This window comes from Meriones unguiculatus, chromosome 20, assembly GCF_030254825.1.
Source record: "Meriones unguiculatus strain TT.TT164.6M chromosome 20, Bangor_MerUng_6.1, whole genome shotgun sequence".
NCBI lineage: Eukaryota > Metazoa > Chordata > Mammalia > Rodentia > Muridae > Meriones > Meriones unguiculatus.
The window spans coordinates 70,105,403-70,127,319 of record NC_083367.1 but is presented as its reverse complement, the minus strand read 5'-3'; the positions used below and the strand labels follow the sequence as shown (position 1 = coordinate 70,127,319).

At 45.1% G+C, this 21,917-nt stretch overlaps 1 long non-coding RNA gene across 2 annotated transcripts in view; it reads left to right on the top strand.

Moving 5' to 3' along the window:
* LOC132649443 (uncharacterized) overlaps nt 1–21,917 on the top strand; it is a 268,684-nt gene that overhangs the window by 166,725 nt on the left and 80,042 nt on the right. The gene's annotated exons all lie outside the window — the stretch shown is intronic.

Sequence of the window (21,917 nt, the reverse complement as noted above, 5' to 3'; positions counted from 1 at the left end):
TGTCTGCTTCCTCCAGCTCAAGTTTCTCCCCCACCCCAGACTCATTTTGTTTTGAGTCATTGTTTCCCTTTGTAGCTTTTCCCTATGCAGCACTGGCTTTCTATGTAAACCAGGCTGGCCAGCTCAAAGATCCACTGCCTCCATTTCCCAAGGGCCTGTGCCAACATCCCTGGCCAGAGAGGTACATTTGCCCTTGGGCACAAACATGAGTGTTTACAATATACTTAGAAACTGTATTTTATAGGAAAGGGGTAGTTTTTCCTCCAGGGTCTAGAATCTCTCCAGTACTCCTGTCCCCTTGATCAGAGAAATGAGAACAGAGCTCAGACTTTAGCCAGCATGCATTCTGTGAAGAGGAGGGAGGGCATCACAGGGAAGTATCCTCAGCTCTGCCAAAGGAAGCTGCAGTTTGGGAAAGAGCTGGCCTCATTCTAGCTAGGAATTAAGGAGAGCCCTGAGGCTGCACCCAAAGGTCCACCAGCCAGCCCTCCACACCTCAGACTGCCCTGGGCTGTTGTGCTCACTCCCTCAGGAATGCTTCTGCAGTGGGGGCAGGGAGGGAGTCTCCTAAGACCCTGACTGTGCAGAAACCTTAAAGATAAGGAGAGCAGTAGGTCAATGCCTATATTCTTTCTCTCTAAACAGTAAAGGTCAGAACAACTGCACATTTGCTTGGTCCAGGTGTGCACAGGATGAGCTGAGAGGATGTGGTCAGACGTGAAAATGTTGGGAGACACAAGTACATGTGGGAAACCCATCCCGAATATTAATTAAGGTAAACACAAGAGTAATCATGGTCTTTGCTGTGTGCTTTTTGTCCTAGGGTTGGTGTGAGGGTGAGGGTTGCTTACCTAAAGGATGTGTGGATCTTAGTGTGTGAGAGGCTCAGGCATGCCTAGTAACAAGTGCCCAGGTGGTTTCCTGGCTGCTGAGAACCTCAATGTGCTAATTTCATTTTATAGGCCTCTTAACACAAAATGAAAAGTTGACTCTCCTTTAAGCTTGGAGCTAGGCAGTCTGGGATAGAAGACGCTGAGGAAGAAATAAGAGAGACTTTGCATGAGACAAGGCAATAACACACTCTTGAAAGTTGTCCTCTGACTTGTACTCACGCTGTGGCATGCATGTGCCTGCACACACACACACACACACACACACACCACAGACATAAGTCTAAGAAAAAGATGGAGGCGTGGTGGTCTGAATGAGAATGGCCCCCAAGGATCGTGTGGTTGAATGCTGGGTTCCCAGCTATTGGAAATAGTTGGGAAAGATTGGGTGGTGTGGCCTTGTTAGAGGAGGTGTGGCCTTGTTGAAGTTGGTGTGGCCTGTGGGAGGAGGTGTGTCATTGGTGGAGGGCTTTGAGGTTTCAAAAACCCACTACAGGCCCAATCTCACTGGCTCTCTTCAGAGGGAAGCTCTCCAGTTTTGCTCCTGCACCTTGCCTGCTGCTACAACACTCCCCACCATCATAAACGTGGGCTAACTCTCGGGAACTGTGCACAAGCCTCCAAATAAAGATTTCATTTTATGAGTTGCCTTGGTCATGGTGTTTCATCCCAGCAACAGAGCAGTAACTAAGGCAGGAGCAGATTTCCAACATTGATCTTAGCCTCCACACATGCACAGACACATACACATACATAAACATGTTTATACAAACATACATGACACACACACACATTGACCCCACACACATACACACACACACACACACAAACACACAGAGGAAAAAAGTACAAATGATCAATTAATTTTTAAACAGGATTTAACATCCTTTGTGATAAGAAAAATGCAAAATCAATCCACTTTGACATTTCATCTCACACTAGTCAGGAGGGCTGTCCCCTGATGGGTGAGGGCTGAAGTGCTGGTTCCTGGATTAAGAGCACTGGCTGCTCATCCAGAATCACAGGTTTGAGATCCAACAAGGCAGCTTGTGACCACCTGAACTCCAGTGCAGCGAATCCCATGTTCTCTGCTGGCCTTTGAGGGCATTGCGTGCATGCGGTATGTAGAATACACAGAGGCAAGCACACATACAAACAAGAATGGAAAATAATAAGATAATTAAAAACCAATCGCTCCAAATAAATGACTGTGGACAGGATGTGTTGATAGAGGAAGCCATACACACTGCTGGTTGGAGTGTCACCTGGTATAGCCATGACGAAATCGATGTGGAGGCATCCGGAAAAGTTCCCATATGATCCAGCTAACCCAAAACTCCTGGACCTAGAGCCAAAGAACTCTACATCCTATTACAGAGATCTACTTGCATGGCCATGTTTACTGGAGCTATTTTAATCACAGTCGGGATGTAATGAGCTGCTCATCAAAAGATGAAAATGTGGCACATTTACACAATGGAAGCTTATTCACCCATAAGGAGGAATGTAATTTGGATGGAAATAGGTAGAACTGACAAATATTGTATTAAATGGGATAAAACGAGTTCAGACAAATAATGCACATTTTCTATCATTTGTGGATCCCAGCTTCTAAAGGCTAAATATAGTTATTTAAGGAGGAGTAAGTGTGAGGAAAACCCAGAGAACAGAGGGAGGCCCAGGAGGCAGGAGAGAGAATATAAGTAGGAGATGAAGGTGGATATAGAAATAATAGATGGACATTCTGTATCTCTCACATAGAGGTGATGTATCAAATATCGATTACAAAAGTAAGTTTTTTTGACATCGAAGTCTGATCATTTAATTGTTACTCTTCAAGACTCATTTTTGACTGGACTCAGAAGTAGAAGCTCTCCATGAGGACAGCCTACTTTGCTTAACAATCAGTTCCTAGCATGTTTCTTTGGCTTCCTTTTTTCTCTTGATCACAAGAGAATATTAGCATATTGCTAGGCTTCCTTATGTTTCTTAGTGAATTGTTTGTTCCGTGTTTGAGGTGTAAAGCATGCTGAATCTTGGGTGCTTTGGTCCTGGGCTTCTTACCTTCTTTGCTAAGGGCTTTCTGACAGCCTAATGGAGGACATCATTTTTAGAGAGACTGAAAATCTTGGAGGTTCTCCTAGCTCTTCTGAGGCACAGTAGTATCTGTGAGTCCAGGAATATCCTTCTTTGCCTATTTTCCTTTACACTAACCGAGTTAAGGTCACTCAGGTTGGCATCATCAGTGCATCCACACACAGACTGTGGTTCCTCTCCTCAGTTCTGCTTGTTCTATAACTCGAATGCCCCGTACTCAACAGCAGATGCCCCCTGCACTGGGTCAAAATGTCCTGCTGATGGGAAACCTTGTTTGTTGTTACCAGCATCGATTGCCATACAAAACCCTTCAAATCCTCACCCAGAGCTGCAGCTACTTCTGTGCCCAGAGCTCCTAAAGTACAGAGCTTGTGTTCATCCCCATGTCAGTGAGATTCTGACAGCCTGTGGCTGGGAGGTGAAGGTAAGCTTCATCTTGACACAGCTCCCTCCCAGGAGGCATCATGGAAAGACAGTGGAGTAAGCATTCCTAACACACTTCACTCCCAGTCGAATTCCCTCAGGGAGGGTTGCTGCTTCCTACTCACCTTTGGTTGTTTATGTAACCTGGTGCTCTTAAAGAGAAAAATCCCACTAGTTAACACCTAGAGAAACAGTGCATGGAGTTGAGAGAGGGCTAAAGCTCTGACCACAGAAAGGAAAGAAGGAAATGAAATGTTCACAGTCCATTCTAGATCTGGTCCAGAAAGTAAAGTCCAGGAGATAAACGACAGCGATAAGAAGGAGACAGACAAAAAGGAAGCCTTGCTGTGCCAGATGAAGTCTCCCTGCTTTCTCTGGAGGATTGTCAGCCTACAGCAAGGAAACACATCTTTTGAATGTTTTGGGGACAGCCTGGGTCAGTTCTCCTGGGTAACCTGGACAGTCATCACCACCCCAGTCGCCCTCATGGGGGTCATCATTTCCTTGCCCCCATCACTCCTGCACTCTACATCCTGGAACATCTCCTGTCTTCCTCCTCCTTTCCTGTGTTACATGGTCAGCCCCAGGCCTGCTGCAGAGCATGGAAGTTCAGAACAATGTAACTGACAAGCTCTGCTCCCTGAAGAAGGGCCTGAGTTAAAGGATCTAGGAGGAGCCCTATGCACTGGAGGGCCTTGGTCCTGGGTCCCCGGCCATTGTGTGGGGTTCCAGACATCTTTCTTTCTCCCAGCTTCTTTCTCAGCCTCTCAACATCTGTGAGTGGGGTTCACAGCTGTGGGCACTCCACCTTTCTTGATCAGTGCATCTGGGAACAATAGATTCCATTAACAGCTCAGTCCTACCTGCCTCCAGTGACAAGACTGTTCTGTTCAGGGGATGCTATGACAGCTGTGAATGTAGGTCTGCAGGAGGCTGGATGCCCTGGGCATTGCTACATGGTTGAGGTCGATTCTCTAGGGTCCCCAGACCTCTGTCCTGCTTCTGACGTCATTCTGTGAAGGTACTCCTCTATGCTTGTCAGTTAATGGCTATGACTGAAGCCATGTGTACTGAGAATGGGGCTTCAGCCTTAGGTCAGGAACAGTCTTCTGAGTCCATAGCCCTGTGATATGACATTGGCTTCTCTTGTTTTTGTCTATGAGAAGGATTCTTCTGAGCTCTACACATTAAGTAGAGCTCTCATGCCTGGGCCAACCAAATGCTTATTTTCTTTTTTCTGATCTTGCTGTGTATACTTTGTGCATCATGGGACCCCTCTCATCAGGAACCTGCTGCTTCAGGCATGTGCTGTGAGCCCTCTCTTTCCTAGTGGTTTGTGAAGTCTTTCTCCTGTATGAAGGCTGAGCATGCCCAGGGTACTGCTAGCAGGTGACCTGAAGTATGATTCTCTGATCTCATTCCAGGTAAGATGTGTGGGTAAGGATACCTGGAGCCCTCCAGGCCTTTACTGTTGCCTCCTCAGTCCACACCCATCTGACCCTGAAACTCTCCAAATACTACCCTCAGAAAAAGCCATTAGGAAGGACCCTCCTTGGGTGTCAAGCAGAAGGAAACAAAAACGATTATCAGCAGGGCACTGGGTTGGGCTTGATGGTGGTGGATGAAGGCAGAGCATGCCTGGGGAAGTGGTTGGAGGGGGTAAAAGGAAAACATAGGTCAACTAGCCCCAAAATCTAACTGATCACAGCTCTTGGGCCTCAGGCAATACAGCACGGGAGACCAGGCTATTGAAGCAACCTTATCTTCTCTGCTGGTAGAAGAGGAAGTGACCTGGAAGCATGGTGGCAAGGAAGGGTTTCAGGAAATGGATTATAAGTGGGTTTCAAAGAATTTCCAGGAAGAGAGCAGGTGAGATAAAAAAGAACAGTGATTCTAGAGTGAGAAAACAGCCAGGAAATGAAAGGATGCTCAGAGTGGGGCAGTGAGACCCACAGTGAATGAACAATGTAACACAATGCATGAGAGGGGAGGGCATGGGAAAGAAAATGAATGATGGGGAGAAAGGTCAGTAAGCCACAATGGACTCATGGTGGAAGGATCAATCATACACATGCAGATACAAACAAAATACACAGTACAGGCACAGACACACACAGAGACACGTGCAGACACATGAACACACTGCACACTCATGAACACACACTTCAGATGGGCGCAGCTACCCCTTCCTCATTCTCTTCATAATTAGTACCTGTCAGCTCTCCAGACTTGTGTCCAGTCTGAACTGCAGTCCTCACGCCAGCTCCTGCAGTCCCTAGTGATGTCAGGTAAGGAGAAGTCTCTGCACAGCTGGCCGTGGACAGAAGCCGAGCCTGACTCAGCAACAGCAAACGTGTAGCAAAGAGAAGCAGCATCGAGGAAGAAAACAGGTGGTTGGGGTGGAGCAAGGGACTCAGAGATGGCCTCTGTCTGTGACACTGAGAAAGTCCTTCTGCAAGGTTGGTTTAAAAAAAAAACAACCAAAAACCAAAAAACAAATCCTGCCTAAGTTTTTACTGCACTAATAGAGTTTAGTCACTTCCTTTTGCTTGAAGATGCAGTCAAGGCGTGGCCAACTCCTGCTCTGCACCACGACAATTCTCTTTCCTGTTACAACAGGACCTTGCTAGGAGTAGGCTCTGTCTGGTAAGGCAGAGAAGGTTCTGGATGGCCTGTTTGGATCCATCTATCTGGAGAATTTCCAGAAGTTGTCCTACATGTGGATTGTGTGGAAACAGTTTGGTGTGTGAGGCTGCTGGGTCTTAGTGGATCAGGGAGAGGATGAAATAGCAGCTGTGTGTAGACAGTTTATTGAGATGTGCCCACTGTTTCAGGCCATAGGATTGAATACATTGACAGATGCCCTGGAGATGTTCCCTGTAAGACTTCCTGGACCCTCATCAGAGGATGGCCCACAGTATGTGAAAACGAGCATCACAACTTCTCAGCAGGTAGAAAAGGAGTAGGAAGCAAAAGGTACAAATGAGAGTATGTGCCAGGATAGCTGCAAAGTCAAAGAAGTGCAGAGAAATGTCTGGCCCACCCTGCTTGGGGGTTTCTGACTGGACTCCTGTTAACCCAGCATGACCAGGAGCCAAGGAGAAGAGCAATATTGTTGTCAAGTCGTTGATGCTGAGGGCTGAGGCGTGGGAATGGTAGTAGGATATTGGATTCCTAAACTGGGACTCAAGTAATATGGCACAGAAAATCCCATGAAAACAGATGCCAAGTAGAGTGGTCAGGAGTGATGTCATGGGGGGTCCAGTGATCTACATTACTGGTCAGGTTTTTGCAGCCGAGGATGGGACCCCCAGATGGGTCACATGACAACTGAAACACAGAGCCTGTAAAGGCAGATTGTCCTTCTCCTTTTGGCAGGGCTTGGATTTGGGGGGTGGCCTGGAACTTGGCCTCTGTAGAGAGAACGTGTTTCAATTCTCTCAGGGGCACCTAGAGTGCTTTGGGATGAGGCCCAGGTCCTAAGCTGGGGTGTGGAAAAGGTTTTTCACAGAGAGAGTTACAATTTAGATCTTTTACAATGATATTGCCACTGACAATGGAAACTCGGGAGTTCCAAAGCTTACGGCCTTCCCAAAGTGTTACAGCTCTTGGATAAGGTCGGCATAGCAGAGGTGCTGTCCACAGCCCTTGCCTGGTGGACTTGCAGCTAAGACACAGGCCTGGTGAGGCCGGGTCCAGCAGGCAGAGGTCAGGTCTGGAGAGCTGCTGGCTCAGAGGGCCTAAGGCAGGTGCTTTGTCAGAGGTCATCACTGATCTAAAGGCCACAGGGCAGGTTTCTGCAGTTGCCTGATGCTGACATGCCTGGCAAAGGGCAGAATGGCCTCCAGCAGCAAGGGGCAGGCTGGCTGGCAGTCAAGCCCTGGCTTTCCAGAAGCTGGGGCCCACTCAGGATGGCATCTGCCTAATTGGCAGCACAGATTGGGTGTCCAGATGCCGTTCTTCCCTGAGAATAAAGGGGTCTCACAGGGTCTTGCAGTGAGAAAGTATGCACCTCTATTCATGTGAAATCAGGGGGCATATAAACCCAGGACAGAGGAAGGGTTTCAAGGGTGAAGCTGTTTGATTTGTTTGCTTTACATGTAATGCCTCAGTTTCTATGCATGGTAGCATGGTCCTATCACAAGAAAGAAAATACAGTACTTAAATATCCCAGGGGTAAGGGAAAATCTCCAATTCCAGTGGAAGGTCGCTGCTTAAGACTAAGATCTCCTTAGCAGGGTGGGGCATTTCCAGGAATTCCTAGATGCTTGCTGGATCTGATAGGGTCTGGCCTGTCATCTGCCCTGAGGGCTATGTGACTCTCCTTACAAGACCTGGGGTCACCCAGATGGGGGGGGCAGGGTTTAAGGCATCGCTGAGAAAAAGGAGTCCACCATCATAGATCAGGTGCAAATAAATGGCTATGCAGAGATGTCAGACTTCAACCTAATCAGGCAGAGCCCCAAAGCAGATGGGAAGTTAGCCCAGATGTGGGGGACAGTAATAACTGAAGACCAACACAGGACCAGGAGGCTGGAAGTTTCTGACTCGTTAAAGGAAAAGGCTCCTGTGTCCAGTGTCAAGAACTAAACCAATTCTCAGACTGCCTTTCATGGCAGACAGATGAGGTCGCTACCAGCAGGGACCCTCTGACCTGCAGCAGGTGGGAGATTCTCTCTTAGAATCACTTCGCTGCTGCCCTAACACCAAGGGTCTGCACCCTCGAAGCCACTGTGAACAGCTGGTGTGGAAATAGTGAAGGGCTTGCAGCCAGACAGTCTCAGGTACTGCTGATTGATGTTCCTGTAGCTTGAAAGCATCCAGAGATAATCCTTCCCTGAAGAGGACCTGCCTTGAGGGCCCTATGACTTGGGAAAATCTGCAGCCTGAGGCATCAGTTCTAGGAAATGGCTGTGTGTTCAAGGCAGTTCCTAATTGGACAATCTAGTCTGTCTACCTACAGCAGGGAAAATGCTTTCTCTTTCAAAGTGGCCCCAGGAATGGTACTGGGCTGTGGGAGAGAGTGGCCTCTGGTCCTGGGCTATCAGAAGGTTCATCAGGCCTCAGGGAGACACCATGAGGTGAGCTCCTTCCCTCCAGGTTACAAAGTGGACAGTCACAGTCAGACCTGATATGCTTAAGTGAGACATTGCTGCAGGGACATCACAAGTTCCTGTGTGGAGAGCTGCATAGCAGAAAGAGACATGGACCCTTGCTTCACAAAGGTCTCCTTTCCACAGATGACATGTGGAGATATTAACCTACAGGAACCGAAGGGGCTTACATCTCTCCTTAGCAAGCATCTCTGAATTCAGGTGTCTCCCTCATTTCATAGGACTTCAGAGAACGATGGTCCACAAATACAAGGACCCCCTCCTAGCATCTCTAACTGACCCAGAAACCACAGGCAGCACAGGACCCATTCCTGACTGTTTCACACACAGCTTTTGCATCCCTTGGAGAAAGTGCCCAGGGGAATGGCCACCAATACCTGGATATGGGATCATACCTACTCTGCAGTCAGAAGACTCTACTCCCGGGGCCAAACCTTCTCTCCTGCTGCCTCTGCAGCAGAGTTCACACTGAAGGTGGGACAGATCATCTGATGCAGAGCCCTTGGGGAGTGCGGGGTGTGGGGTGGGAGCGGCTTGTCTAGTTGGAAATGCTGTCATGTGCCCTTTAAAGAAAAACCATGCAAAGGCTGTGTAAATGAGCATCATGATCTGCTACTGTTCCCAGGAGGTAGAGTTGGCGGCCTGGGAGAAGAGGGCAGAATCTTACTACTCAGCGCCACTGGCATCATCCTGTGTGCTTTAAACTTTGCCTGATAGCCCTGCTGTGGTTCTCAGGATGAGAACGGGTGGATTTCATAGAGTATGTCCACAGGCAGGGGCACGTGATGTCAGGTGTTAGTGTGTTGTTAAAGCACCTTCCTGGGTGGAAAGGTAGGAGGAAGGGAAGTAGGGACGGTGAGCTGGTGGCTGGGTCAGTGTATGAAGGAGGAGGGGAGGTAGGGACGGTGAGCTGGGGCCTGGGTCAGTGTATGAAGAGGAAAGTGAAGCTGTGTGGTGACTTCTGCCCATAATCTCAGCTCTTAGAAGGCTGATAAAGGGGACTGGTGCATGCTGGGAGCCAACTTGGATTACACACTGAGGAAAAAAAGGGGGGGGGGGAGGACGATAAATAAAGAAATGAAGAGGGAACTTCTGTGGTGTTGCTCCTTGTCCCTGGGGGCAGCTGGTGTGATCTGCAGGTGAAGTGCAGATAAGGTTGTAGGAGTTCTCAGAGCATGCTGGGAAAACAGTCTGGAACAGAGCAGCCCAGGGGTCTAGTTGAGGATCACCTCCTGTGGCTGTGGTAATTGGCTTCAGGGCCTCTAGTTTTGCTTTCTGCAGAGGTTTGAGGGCTTCAGTGGGATCCAGGTTAGCATTAGCCACCCTGAGCTCCTGAAGAGTGGAAGAAGGCCTGTGCACACAGATAAGCACCGGAGGAGCCGGAAAGTTAAACACACAGCACTCCTCTTCAGTGGCATGAGGGGCTCAGCTGCTAGTCCTGGAATGCCAGCTTCCTGTCGCTTGACAAGCTGGTGATCTCCTTTGCTGTCTGATGAGATAGGGCCCTGTCTGAATCTTCCAGAATTCATGTTTTTACTTACCCCAGACCCTTTGCCCTAAACCTTGAGCATTGCTTTTTTTAAAATATATTTATTTTTATTAATTACACTTTATTCACTTTGTATCCCCCCATAAGGTCCTCCCTCCTCCACTCCCAGTCCCATCCTCCCTCCCACTTCTTCACACATGCCCCTCCCCAAGTCCACTGTTAGGGGAGGTCCTCCTCTCCTTCCTCCTGATCTTAGTCTATCAGATCACATCAGGAATGGCTGCATTGTCATCTTCTGTGGCCTGGTAAGGCTGCTCTCCCCTCAGGGGGAGGTGATCAAAAAACAGGCCAATCAGATTATGTCAGAGTCAGTCCCTCTTCCCATTACTATGTAACCCACTTGGACACTAAGCTGCCATGGGCCATCTGTGCAGGGGTTCTAGTTTATCTCCATACCTGGTACTTGGTTGGAGTATGAGTCTCTGAGAAGACCCCTGTGTTCAAATTTTCTTGTTCTGTTGCTCTCTTTGTGGGGTTCCTGTCCTCCCAGATCTTACTATTTCCCACTTCTTACATAAAATTCCCTGCATGTTGCCCAACAGTTGGCCATAAGTCACAGCATCTGCTTTGATAGTCTGCAGGGCAGAGCCTTTCAGAGGCCCTCTGTGGCAGGTTCCTAGGTTGTTTCTTGTTTTCTTCTTCTGATGTCTATTCTCTTTGCCTTTCGGGATGGGGATTGAGCATTTTAGTCAGGGTCCTCTCTCTTGATTAGTTTCTTTAGGTATACAGGTTTTAGTAGGTTTATACTATTTTATACATTTTTATGAGTGAGTATTTACCCTGTGTGTCTTTATGCTTCTGGGACAGTTCACTCAGGATGATCCTTTCCAGGTCCTACCATTTACCTGCAAATTTCATGATTTCCTTATTTCTCATTGCAGAGTAATACTTCCTTGTGTAGATGTACCAAAATTTCTGCATCCATTCTTTAGTTGAGGGGCATCTGGGCTGTTTCCAGCTTCTGGCTATTACAAATAGAGCTGCTACAAACATGGCTGAGCAAATGTCCTTATTGTGTACTTGAGCCCCTTTTGGATATATGCCTAAGAGTGGTATGGCTGGATCTTGAGGAAGCGCTATTCCTACTTATCTGAGAAAGTGCCAGATTGATGTCCAGAGAGTCTGCATTCCCACCAGCAGTGGAGGAGGGTTCCCCTTTCTCCACAACCTCTCTAGCATGTGTTGTCCCTTGAGTTTTTCATCTTGGCCATTCTGATAGGTGTAAGGTGAAATCTCAGGGTCGTTTTGATTTGCATTTCCCTAATGGCTAATGAGGTTGAGCATTTCTTTAAGTGTTTCTTTGCCATTCAATATTCCTCTACAGAGAGTTCTCTGTTTAGCTCTGATCCCCATTTTTTAATTGGATTACTTGGTTTGCTGCTTTTCAGCTTCTTTAGTTCTTTCTATATACTGGATATTAGCCCTCTGTCAAATACAGAGTTGGTGAATATTCTTTCTTAATCTGTAGGCATCGTTTTGTTTTGATGATGGTGTCCTTTGCTTTACAGAAGCCTTTCAGTTTCATGAGTTCCCATTTATTGATTGTTGCTCTTAGAGCCTGTGCTGTTGGTGTTCTGTTCAGGAAATTGTCTCCTGTGCCAATGAATTCAAGGGTATTCCCCACTTTTTTTTTCCTAACCAAGTTAATGTGTCTGGTTTTATGTTGAGGTCTTTGATCCACTTTTACTTCAGTTTTGTGCAGGGTGATAAGTATGGATCTATTTGCATTTTTCTACATGTAGACATCCAGATAGACCAGCACCATTTGTTGAAGATGCTATCTTTTCTCCATTATATGGTTTTGGCATCTTTGTCAAAATCAGGTGTCCATAAGTGTGTGGGTTTATTTCTGGGTCTTGTGTTCTGTACCATTGATCCACCATTCTGTTTCTATGCCAGTATCATGCAGTTTTTATTACTGTTACTCTAAAACACAGATTGAGATCAGGAATGATCCAGAAGATCCAGAAGATCTTTTATTGTAGAGGATTGTTTTAGCAATTCTGGGTTTCTTGTTATTCCATATGAAGTTGAGATTTTTTTTCTTTCCAGGTCTATAAAGAATTGTGTTGGTAATTTGATGGGAATTGCATTGAATCTGTAGATTGCTTTTGCTAAAATGGCCATTTTTACTATGTTAATCCTGCCAAGCCATGAGCATGGGAGATCTTTCCATCTTCTGATATCCTCTTCTAATTCTTTCTTCAGAGACTTGAAATTTTTTTTCATAGAAGTCTTTGACTTGCTTGGTTAGGGTTACACCAAGGTACTTTATGTCATTTGTGGCTACATTGAAGGGTGTTGTTTCCCTAATTTCTTTCTTAGCCCTTTTGTCTTTTGTATACAGGAGGGCTACTGATTTTTTTTTTTTGAGTTAATTTTGTATCCATCCACTTTGCTGAAGTTGTGAAGGTGTTTATCAGCTGTAGGAGTTCCCTGGAAGAGTTTTTGGGGTCACTCATGTATAGTATCATATCATCTGCAAATAGTGATAATTTGACTTCTTCCTTTCCAATTTGTATCCCCTTGATCTCCTTCAACTGTCTTATAGCTCTAGCAACTATGTTGAACTATGTTTCAGAACTATGTTGAAAAGACATGGAGAGACTGGTCAGCCTTGTCTTGTCCCTGATTTCAGTGGGATTGCTTTAAGTTTCTCTCTGTTCAGTTTGATGTTGGCTATAGGCTGCTGTATATCGCCTTTACTATGTTTAGGTATGTACCTTGTATCCCTGATCTCTCCAATACTTTAAACACGAATGGATGTTGGATTTTGTCAAAGGCTTTTTCAGCATCTAGGGAGATTATCATGTGTTTTTTTTTTTTCTTTCAGTTTGTTAATATGGTGGATCGCATTGATGGATTTCCATATATTGATCCAACCCTGCATGCCTGGCCTGGGAAAAAAACCTACTTGGTCAAAGTGGATGATAGCTTTGATGTGTTCTTGTATTCAGTTTGCAAGTATTTTTGCATCAATGTTCATAAGGGAGATTGACCTGAAATTCTCTTTCTTTGTTGGCTCTTTGCCAGGCTTAGGTACCAAGGTGACTGTGGCTTCATAGAATGAGTTTGGTAATGTTCCTTCTGTTTCTATTTTGTGGAATAGTTTGAAGAGAAGTGGAGTTAGCTCTTCTTTGAAGGTCAGGTAGAATTCTGTGCTGAAACCATCTGGTCCTGGGCTTTTCTTGGATGGGAGACTTTCTATGACCACTTCTATTTCCTTGGGGCATATAGGCCTATTAAATTGATTTACCTGGTCCTGATTCAGCTTTGGTAAGTCGAATCAATCAAGAAAATTGTCCATTTCATTGAGATTTTCTAATTTTGTGGCATATAGCCTTTTGAAGTAAGTCCTAATGAGTGTTTGGATTTCCTCAGGGCTGTAGTTATGTCCCCCCTTTCATTTCTGATTTTGTTGATTTGGGTGGTGTCTCTCTGCCTTTTAGTTAGCTTGGCTAAGGGTTTGTCTATCTTGTTGATTTTCTTAAAGAACCAGCTCTTGGTTTCATTGATTCTTTAAATTGTTCTATTTGTTTCTAATAGATTGATTTCAGCTCTGAGTTTGATTATTTCCAGCTGTCTACTCCTCTTTGGTTTGTCTGTTTCTTTTTTTTTTCTAGGTATTTTAAGTGAGCCATTAAGTTGCTTGCATGAGATGTTTCGAATTTCTTCTTGAAGGCACTTAGTGCTATGAACTTTCCTCTTAGCACTACTTTCATTGTGTCCCATAAGTTTGGTATGTTGTGCCTTCATTTTTATTGAATTCTAGGACGTCTTTAATTTCTTTCTTTCTTTCTTTCTTCTCTGACCAAGCTCTCATTTAGCAGCAAGTTGTTCAGTTTCCATATGTGTGTAGGCCTTTTGCTATTTTTGTCATTGAAGTCCAGCTTTAGTCCATGGTGATCAGGATACAAGGGATTAGTTCAATCTTCTTGTATCTGTTGAGGCTTGCTTTGTGACCAACTATATGGTCTATTTTGGAGAAGGTTCAACGAGGTGCTGAGAAGAAGGTAAATTCTTTTGTGTTTGGGTGAAAGGTTCTGTAGATTTCCATGAGGTCCATTTGGTTCATGAACTCTATCAGAGTTATTATTTCTTTGTTTAATTTCTGTTTTGTTGACCTGTCCTTTTTTTAGAGTGGGGTGTTGAAGTCTCCCACTATTAATGTGTGGGGATCTATATGTGGTTTAAATTTTATCAATGTTTCTTTCACAAGTGTGGGTGCCCTTGTATTTGGGGCACAGATGTTCAGGATTGTGATGTCTTCCTGGTGGAATTTTCCCTTGATGCGTATGAAGTGTCCTTTCCCATCTCTTTTTATTAATTTTGGTTGAAAGTCTATTTTATCAGATATTAAAATGGCTACTCCTGCTTGCTTCTTGGGTCCATTTGCTTGGAAAGCCTTCATCCAACCCTTTACCTTCAGGTAATATCTATCTTTGTGACTTAGGTGTGTTTCTTGTATGCAACAGATTTCTGGGTTTTGTTTAGGCATCCATTCTGTTAGTCTGTGTTTTTTTATTGGAGAGTTGAGTCCATTGATGTTGAGAGAGATTAATGACCGGTGGCTGTTAGATCCTTTGATTTTGATGTTGGGTGCTGTCATAAGAATGTGTGCTTGGTTGCTTTTTGTTTTACTGTAGTGAGGTTAATTAGTTCCTTTGTTTTCCTGAAAGTATCTAGTGTTCTTGGGTTGTATTTTCCCTTCTAGTGTCTTCTGTAACACTGGATTTGTGTGTAGGTATTGTTGAAATTTGTTTTTGTCATTGAATATCTTGTTTTCTCCGTCTATGAGGACTGAGAGTTTTGCAGGGTATAGTAGCCTGGGCTACCATCTGTGTTCTCTTAGGGTCTGCATGATATCCATCAAGGCCCTTCTGGCTTTCATAGTCTCTGTTGAAAAGTCAGGTGTGATTCTAATGGGTTTGCCATTATATGTTACTTGGCCTTTTTCTCTTGCAGCTTTTAGTATTTTTTCTTTGTTCTGTATACTTACTATTTTGATTATTATGTGGTGGGAGGATTTTCTTTTCTGGTCTAATTTATTGGGTGTTCTGTAGGCCTCTTGTATTCTTATTGGCTTCTTTAAGTTGGGGAAATTTTCTTCAATGATTTTCTTGAAAATATTTTCTGGGCCTTGGAGGAGGGAATCTTCTTTTTCCTCTATTCCTATTATTCTTAGGTTTTGTCTTTTTATGTTGTCTTGAAATTCTTGGATGGTCTGTGTCAGGAACTTTTTAGATTTAACATTTTCTTTGACAGATACATCTATTTCTTCTATTGTATCTTCTGCACCTGAGATTCTTCCATCTCTTGTAGTCTATTGGTTATGCTAACCTCTGTAGTTCCTGTTTTCTTCCTAAGTTTTTTCTCTCTACAATTTTCTCCATTTGTGTTTTCTTTAATTTTTCCAATTCTATCTTCAGATCTTGAGCTGTTTTGTTGATTTCCTTCACTTGTGTGACTGTGTTTTCCTGTTTTTCAATCAATTCTTTCAGCTGTTTGTTTGAACAATCCTCTGTCTCTTTTATTTCATTCAGTGCTTTAAGCATTTCCTGTCTAAAGGCCACAAACTGTTTGGCTGCAACTTCCTCTATTTCTTTACAGATGGCCATAATCTGTTTGAGTTTATCTCCCTCTAGGTCTTTCCATATTTTATTTGTTTCCTCTGTTATCCTCTTCATAATCATAGTTGTTAGGTCATCTTCTTGGATTTCAGTTATGCTGGGGTGTCCAGGGCTAATTGCCCTTGGATAACTGGGTTCTAGAGATGCCATATTGCTCTGTCTTTTGTTGGTTGAGCTTTTACGCTGGCCTCTACCCATTGGGCTATCTTAGGTGTTTGGGGTTAGTTTCTGGTGGTTCCTGGAATCCTGTGGTGGAGAGAATCCCTTTGGCAAGAAGATGGTTTTTCCTGAAGGAAGTCTTCTCATCTTTTTGGGTATAGTCACTGGATGGCCCATGTTTTTCAGGAGTTGTAACTGCTCACCTCAGGCATAGAGACCTGAGTGGTAACTGTGGTCCTTGTTAGTCCAGAAGGTTCTCCTCTCGCCCGGAGAAGTCCTGAAGACAGCGGCCCTGCTTCTGGGTTTCTTGCTGTAGAATTAGTGATCTGCTGCTGTAACCTGTGTATATCGGGGTTTGGTCAGTTTTGGTAGGGATGACTGGTTGTCCCTTGGACCAGTATCTGTGGGTTGATCTCGGGGATTCCGGGTTTTTGTAGGTCTGAGGTTGGGGCTCTATGTCCCAGTACCCAAGGGGTAATCTGTGGAGGGTGGGTACCGTTCTCCTGTTAGCAGCAGGCTATTTGGTACACAGCAGGTCCCTGGGTTGGGCTAGTCTGCAGGAACTATTCCAGGGATATACTGGGTGGCCTAAGTCCATCCCCTTTGCTTCGTTCCCTGTTTGGATTTCTGCTGTCAGTGACTCCCAGTCTCTATTGCCCTGGGGCACACCGCTGGAGAGCTGGCTGGCAGCAGCTGTCTGTGCCTGTGGCTTGAGCCCAGTTCAGTGATGGTGGCTCGTACTTGCCGGTTTGCAAGACTTTTTCCAGGGAAAGACTGGGTGACCCAAGTCAGTACCATTTCCTTCCTTCCCTGTGGATTCTCTTGCGACTGGGACTCCCAGTCTCTGTGCTTTTTTGTGCCCCCCCTCCCCCTGATCAGCCTGGGAAGGTGATCAGGATGCTCAGGCGTGTGCCTCTGGTCTGGGCACCTAGTGCCTGCACGAGGCAGGATCTCTTTCGGGTTCTGTCTGGGGGACCTCAGTGTGGAACTCACTGATTCCTGATTCCCATGCCGTGGGGTTTCCTCTCACCTGGGAAACAGGATCGTTGTTGTTTTAGGGCCCAGAGTTCAGCCTCTTAGTCGCTGTTCGGGAAATGTTGTCCTGCTCCTCAGACGCAGTGTTCTCCTTGTGCCGCCATCTTGTCGTCTCCCTGAACATTGCTTTTAGACCATAAAACCTGTTTTTAAGAGTGTTGTCACTTGCCTAAGTGACTTTTGTGTTATCTTAGGGCCAGAATTATCCTGACACCCACAGGCATTATGTTTTCCTCAGTCAAATTCCCTCACCCTAAATCTTGCATGCTATCTCTGAGCCCAAAGTATCCATTTTTGTGAAAGAAACCAGATGTTCTTTGTAAAGAATCTCAATGTAAATATGTCTGAAATTGTTGTACACTGGGATTGAATTAACTGTTCTCTAAATACTTTTGCCAAAATTATGCTGTGCTTAAACATGGCTAAAGTAAAATCGGGGAAGACCCTTGAAGTCCTGGACTAGCACTGGTTACAGGAGAATTGGGCTGAGCTAAGTTTTTTACTTTACCTTGGTCACTTTTTCCATGCCTGCAGCTAGCATTTCTTCTACCCTTGTCTCACCTTCCAGCTGGACTTTTTATTTTTCTTCTGGAAGTCTCGGCAAATGTCCTCCTTGTCAGCTCACATTAGGCTGTCTGTTCGGGGAGTCTTCATCAGTGTAGCTTCTGATGTTACTCATGGCAAAGCCCCTGATCCTCGGGCCCTTACAGTCTTCCCAGCCCTGGTCTGCAGTGCTCTCTAAGCAGTAGTTGTAGAATGTTGTGTAGATGTCTCCACTGGGACTGGACTCCACAACTCTGCATTTGATTGGTTGTAGTTTTCTGTAGTGGTCTCTGTTGCAAAGAGGACTTTTGTTGATGACAGCTGAAGACTAGTTACCTATGGGTATGATGACAAATGTTTGTTGTTTGTTGTTAGGGATTATGCCATTTTCCTAAGGTAGTTAGTGGTTGTAGATTTTCCTCCAATAACCACGATTTCACTAGCACTGATGAGTTTGCTAGGTTTCCAGTACCAGGCATGGTATTCCTCATGTTGAGCAAGCCTCAAGATCAAGCAGAGAACTGCTGGTCACCACCAAGACATTTGTTCCACTACTGCACACTCAGGGTTCCCATGCCATGCTGCTCATATTGTGGTTCATAGGAGTCGTAGTTCGGTAGGTGTGTTGGTGGCTTCAACTTTAGAAGCTTTTATGGTACCTTTGTTACCCTAAAATTCTCAGGGAGGAGGCTCCTGGTCAGGTCCAGCTCAGGGGCTTCTGTGCCCTCTGTCTGAAGCCCATGGTGTCTTCAGCAGTAGAGACTTTCCTTCTGCCTCTGTAGGCCACCGAGGACAGCAGCAATAGGCTGGGGCCTTGGGAGTCTTTTAGACAGCCCTGACCAACAATGTAAGGAAGGCTCCTCCTGTGCAGTCCTGGGACTCTTTTAGGTCGTAGCTTGGAAAGAGTGCTCTCAGCCCTGATGAGACACATTCATTAAAACTCTGTATGTACGTTTATATATTGAATTACATGTATTATAATTTATTTGTTTGCTTGTTCATGTTTTGAAATACTTAATTGTATGATTCATGGCTGCTTTTTCAGCCATTCATACAATTGTTTTCCCTCCCTCTCTCCTTTTTTTCTGTTTGCCTCCATCTCTCCTTTTTAAAGAGACCCCTTTTTCTGTTTTTCCAGGGGACTCAATTTTATCCTGCTGTTCTTCTTTACTGTCCTCCCACCTTTTGTATTGTCCTCCTTCCCCTCCCTAAGGTGCACCTCACACCTCATTTTTCCTAGCAGAGCAATATTACTATTTTAAACCCATATTTATTTAGTCATTTATTCCATGTGGTTTTGATGGCATTAATGTGTTTATGTGTGTGCAGTGTCTGTGGAGGATACAAGAACACATCAGAATTGGAGTGACAGTCGGCTGTGGGCCACCATGTGTTGTCTGGATTTGACCTCTACTCCTCTAGAAGACCAGCCACTGCTCTTACCTACTGAGCAGCAAGACAGACCCAGATTAATCTTTTAAGAGGTCTTTCTAAGCTCATACTCAAGATGGTAGTTCTGCTCATTCTTCTCACAGGAACACTTTCTTGATGCCCAGTGTTTGCAGCCTCCTTTGTTACTAGATCCAGACACTCATTATCTGTCTCAATTGGTTCCATCACAGTGACAAACAAAGGCATCTGGAGCTCAAGGACAAACAAGCCTTTTCAGCCACTCCTACAGTATGTAGATGAGGCTGGCCTCAAACTCACAGACATCTCCTGCCTCTGCCTCTGGGGTGCTGAGGTCAATGTCATGAAGCACTATACCCTGCCCCTATCAGTGTTTTTCTCCCTCTGCCTCTGCCTTTATCATTTGGTGTTTACATTGTTGCTGTTATAATCTGTGAATTTTATATTGTTTCAAATGTCATTGCAAAGATACATAGGAAAAGATTTCCTTTATAGTTTTTAGAGCTGTTTTACAATGTTGCATTTTACAGTTAAACCTTCAGTCCCTTTGAGTGATGTGAATGAGGAGGTTCAGGCTTAGCCCTCTGCATGCTCCTGCCCAGTTTCCCCACAGTGTTTATTGAAGAGATTTCCTTCCCCCATTGCTCAATCCTGGCATCTCTGTTGAAGATCTGTGTGCAGGCTTGCTTCTGCACTTCCTGTTCTCTTCCATCTCTTAGTGGTTTTTTTATTTTTATTTTTTTATCATGCTGTTTTGGTTCCTCTAGCTGTGGTTATAGTTTGAAATCAAAGAATGTGATACATGCTGCTGTGTTCATTATGAAAATTCTTTAAATGCAGCTGGAGACATGGCTCAGCCACTAACAACACTTGTTCTGGCAGAGGACCCGGGTTCCATGACCCATGTAGTGGCTCACAGCCATTCCCAACACTGTGGTCCACAGACAACATATGAGCAAAACACGTGCATATATATGCAATAAAATATGTAAACATGAAATGTAAAAATACTTTGACTATCTGGAGCTTTCGTATTTCTGTGTGAACTTGGGTATTTTTCTTCTTTTCCTATGGAGAATGCTATTGAGATTTTAAGATCGATCACATAGAGTCTGTAGGCCATTTTGATTAGTATGAACACTAGAACTCTAATTCTTATAGTCAGCAACCACTCGATGTGTACTTAATTATTTGTGTCCTTTTCCATTTCTTTCATCCCACTGCAGTTCTCCATACTCATATCTTTTATCCCTTTGCTATATTTTTGGTGTCACTGACAATGAAGCAGTTCTCTTTAGTTTTCACATTATGTATTGTTAATGTTTGTGAATGAAACCGATTCTTTTTGCTTGCTGATTTTAATTTTTTTAGTTAAATTTATCTTTTATAATTTGTTCACTTTACACCCTGATTGTAGCCCCCTCCCTAGTCTTTTCCTGGTCCCACCCTTCGTTCTTCTTTCCCCCTGTCCCTGTGCCCTAGTCCTCGGAGATGCAGAGTCTTTCACCCCTTCCTTCTGACCCCACACTATCAGGTTTCATCAGGACTGCCTGTATTCCTCTTCCTCAACACCGGAAGTGATCAAAGGCTCGCTGGTTTTTTAATCATACAACTTTATACTCCATTTATTTGCTGGGCTGTTTGTGGTTTTCTAAGTTTACCATCATGTTGTTCACAAATAGAGAGCCCTCAACCTCTTTATTTCAATTTCTCTGGGGGGTGTCCCATTAGCTAGGGCTCTAGTGCCGCACGGAGCACAAGTCATGAGAATGGGCACCTTGGTGGTTCAACTTCTCCCTGTTAAGTATGCCCCCAGCTGTTTTGTAGTGTAAGACTGTGTGTGTGTGTGTGTGTGTGTGTGTGTGTGTGTGTGTGTGTGTGGTGTTTAAGAACATTCTTCCCAGACCTTGTGTGTTGATAAATTTTATCAGGAAGTGTGTTGAATTTTGACACCTTTTCTGTCCCCCCCCCTTTGAGGAGGGGTCAGGAAACTGTTGCCCTTTATCCTCTTCATTTGCTGCATCACAGTTATTGACTTGGGTATCTTGAACCTTCCTTGCCCATTGATGCCAAGTGAGGGCAGACAGCGCCAGGGCAAAGGAACCAGGGTCCTCACTGAGTTGTTTCAGTTTCACTGCAGAGTAGACCAGGGAGTAAGCCTGCATTCCTGCCTGCTTCCTTCCTCTAGGCTGCTTTATTTTTTATTTTTATTTTTTACAGCAGTGACCTTTCTTCTCCCTTTTTCTCTCTGTGATCTGGAGGGGAAGGGGGGAGCACTGTCTCTTCAGTCCAGTTGCCCAGCAACAGGTTGTAGAGAGCCACCACTGGGGACTAACTGGGCACTAAATTGAGCCAGTGTGGCAAAGCAGGTCTCAGGCTCTTCACTGCATGTTTCTGTGTCCAGGTGTCCTCTGTCAGGTCACGGAACTCACCTGTCAGGCATCCACACAGGCGGCCCAGGAGAACAACTGAGTGGAGCCGCAGAGCCTGGGTGCAATGCTGAGGTTGGTGACTCTAGCCCAAGCCATGGCTACTTTCTTCAGACCCGACAGAGTCCTATAACAGTGCCGAGAGCTGCTTCCATTTGTAAGAACAACAAAGCCTCCCTTAAGGGGTAAGAGATACTTTAAAGTGAACATAAACATGAAAGACCATGGGCAGGCTCCCAGAATGGCCACGGGTTTAAGTTACCCATGATTTTGTTGGGCAGCAATTTTTATGAAATTTTATACTAAAGAAACAGGGAAAGTCATGAATCAATCATCCTCCAAATACATCTGTAGAGACGCCAGGCAGATAGGACAGCAAGTCCGGGGAATCTCAACTCCAGGCTCAGACGCTAGCTGATAAAATTCTTTGCTGTTGGATTGGGGGGACCTACAGGGATTGTTCATACATTCTAAGGACATATTTAATTGTCACAAGAACGTAAAGTTATGTAGCTGGGCATGGTGGTGCACGCCTGTAATCCCAACACTCAGGGAGGCAGAGGCAGGTGGATCTCTGTGAGTGCAAGGCCAGCCTGGTCTACAGAGTGAGTCCAGGAGAGCCAGGACTACACAGAGAC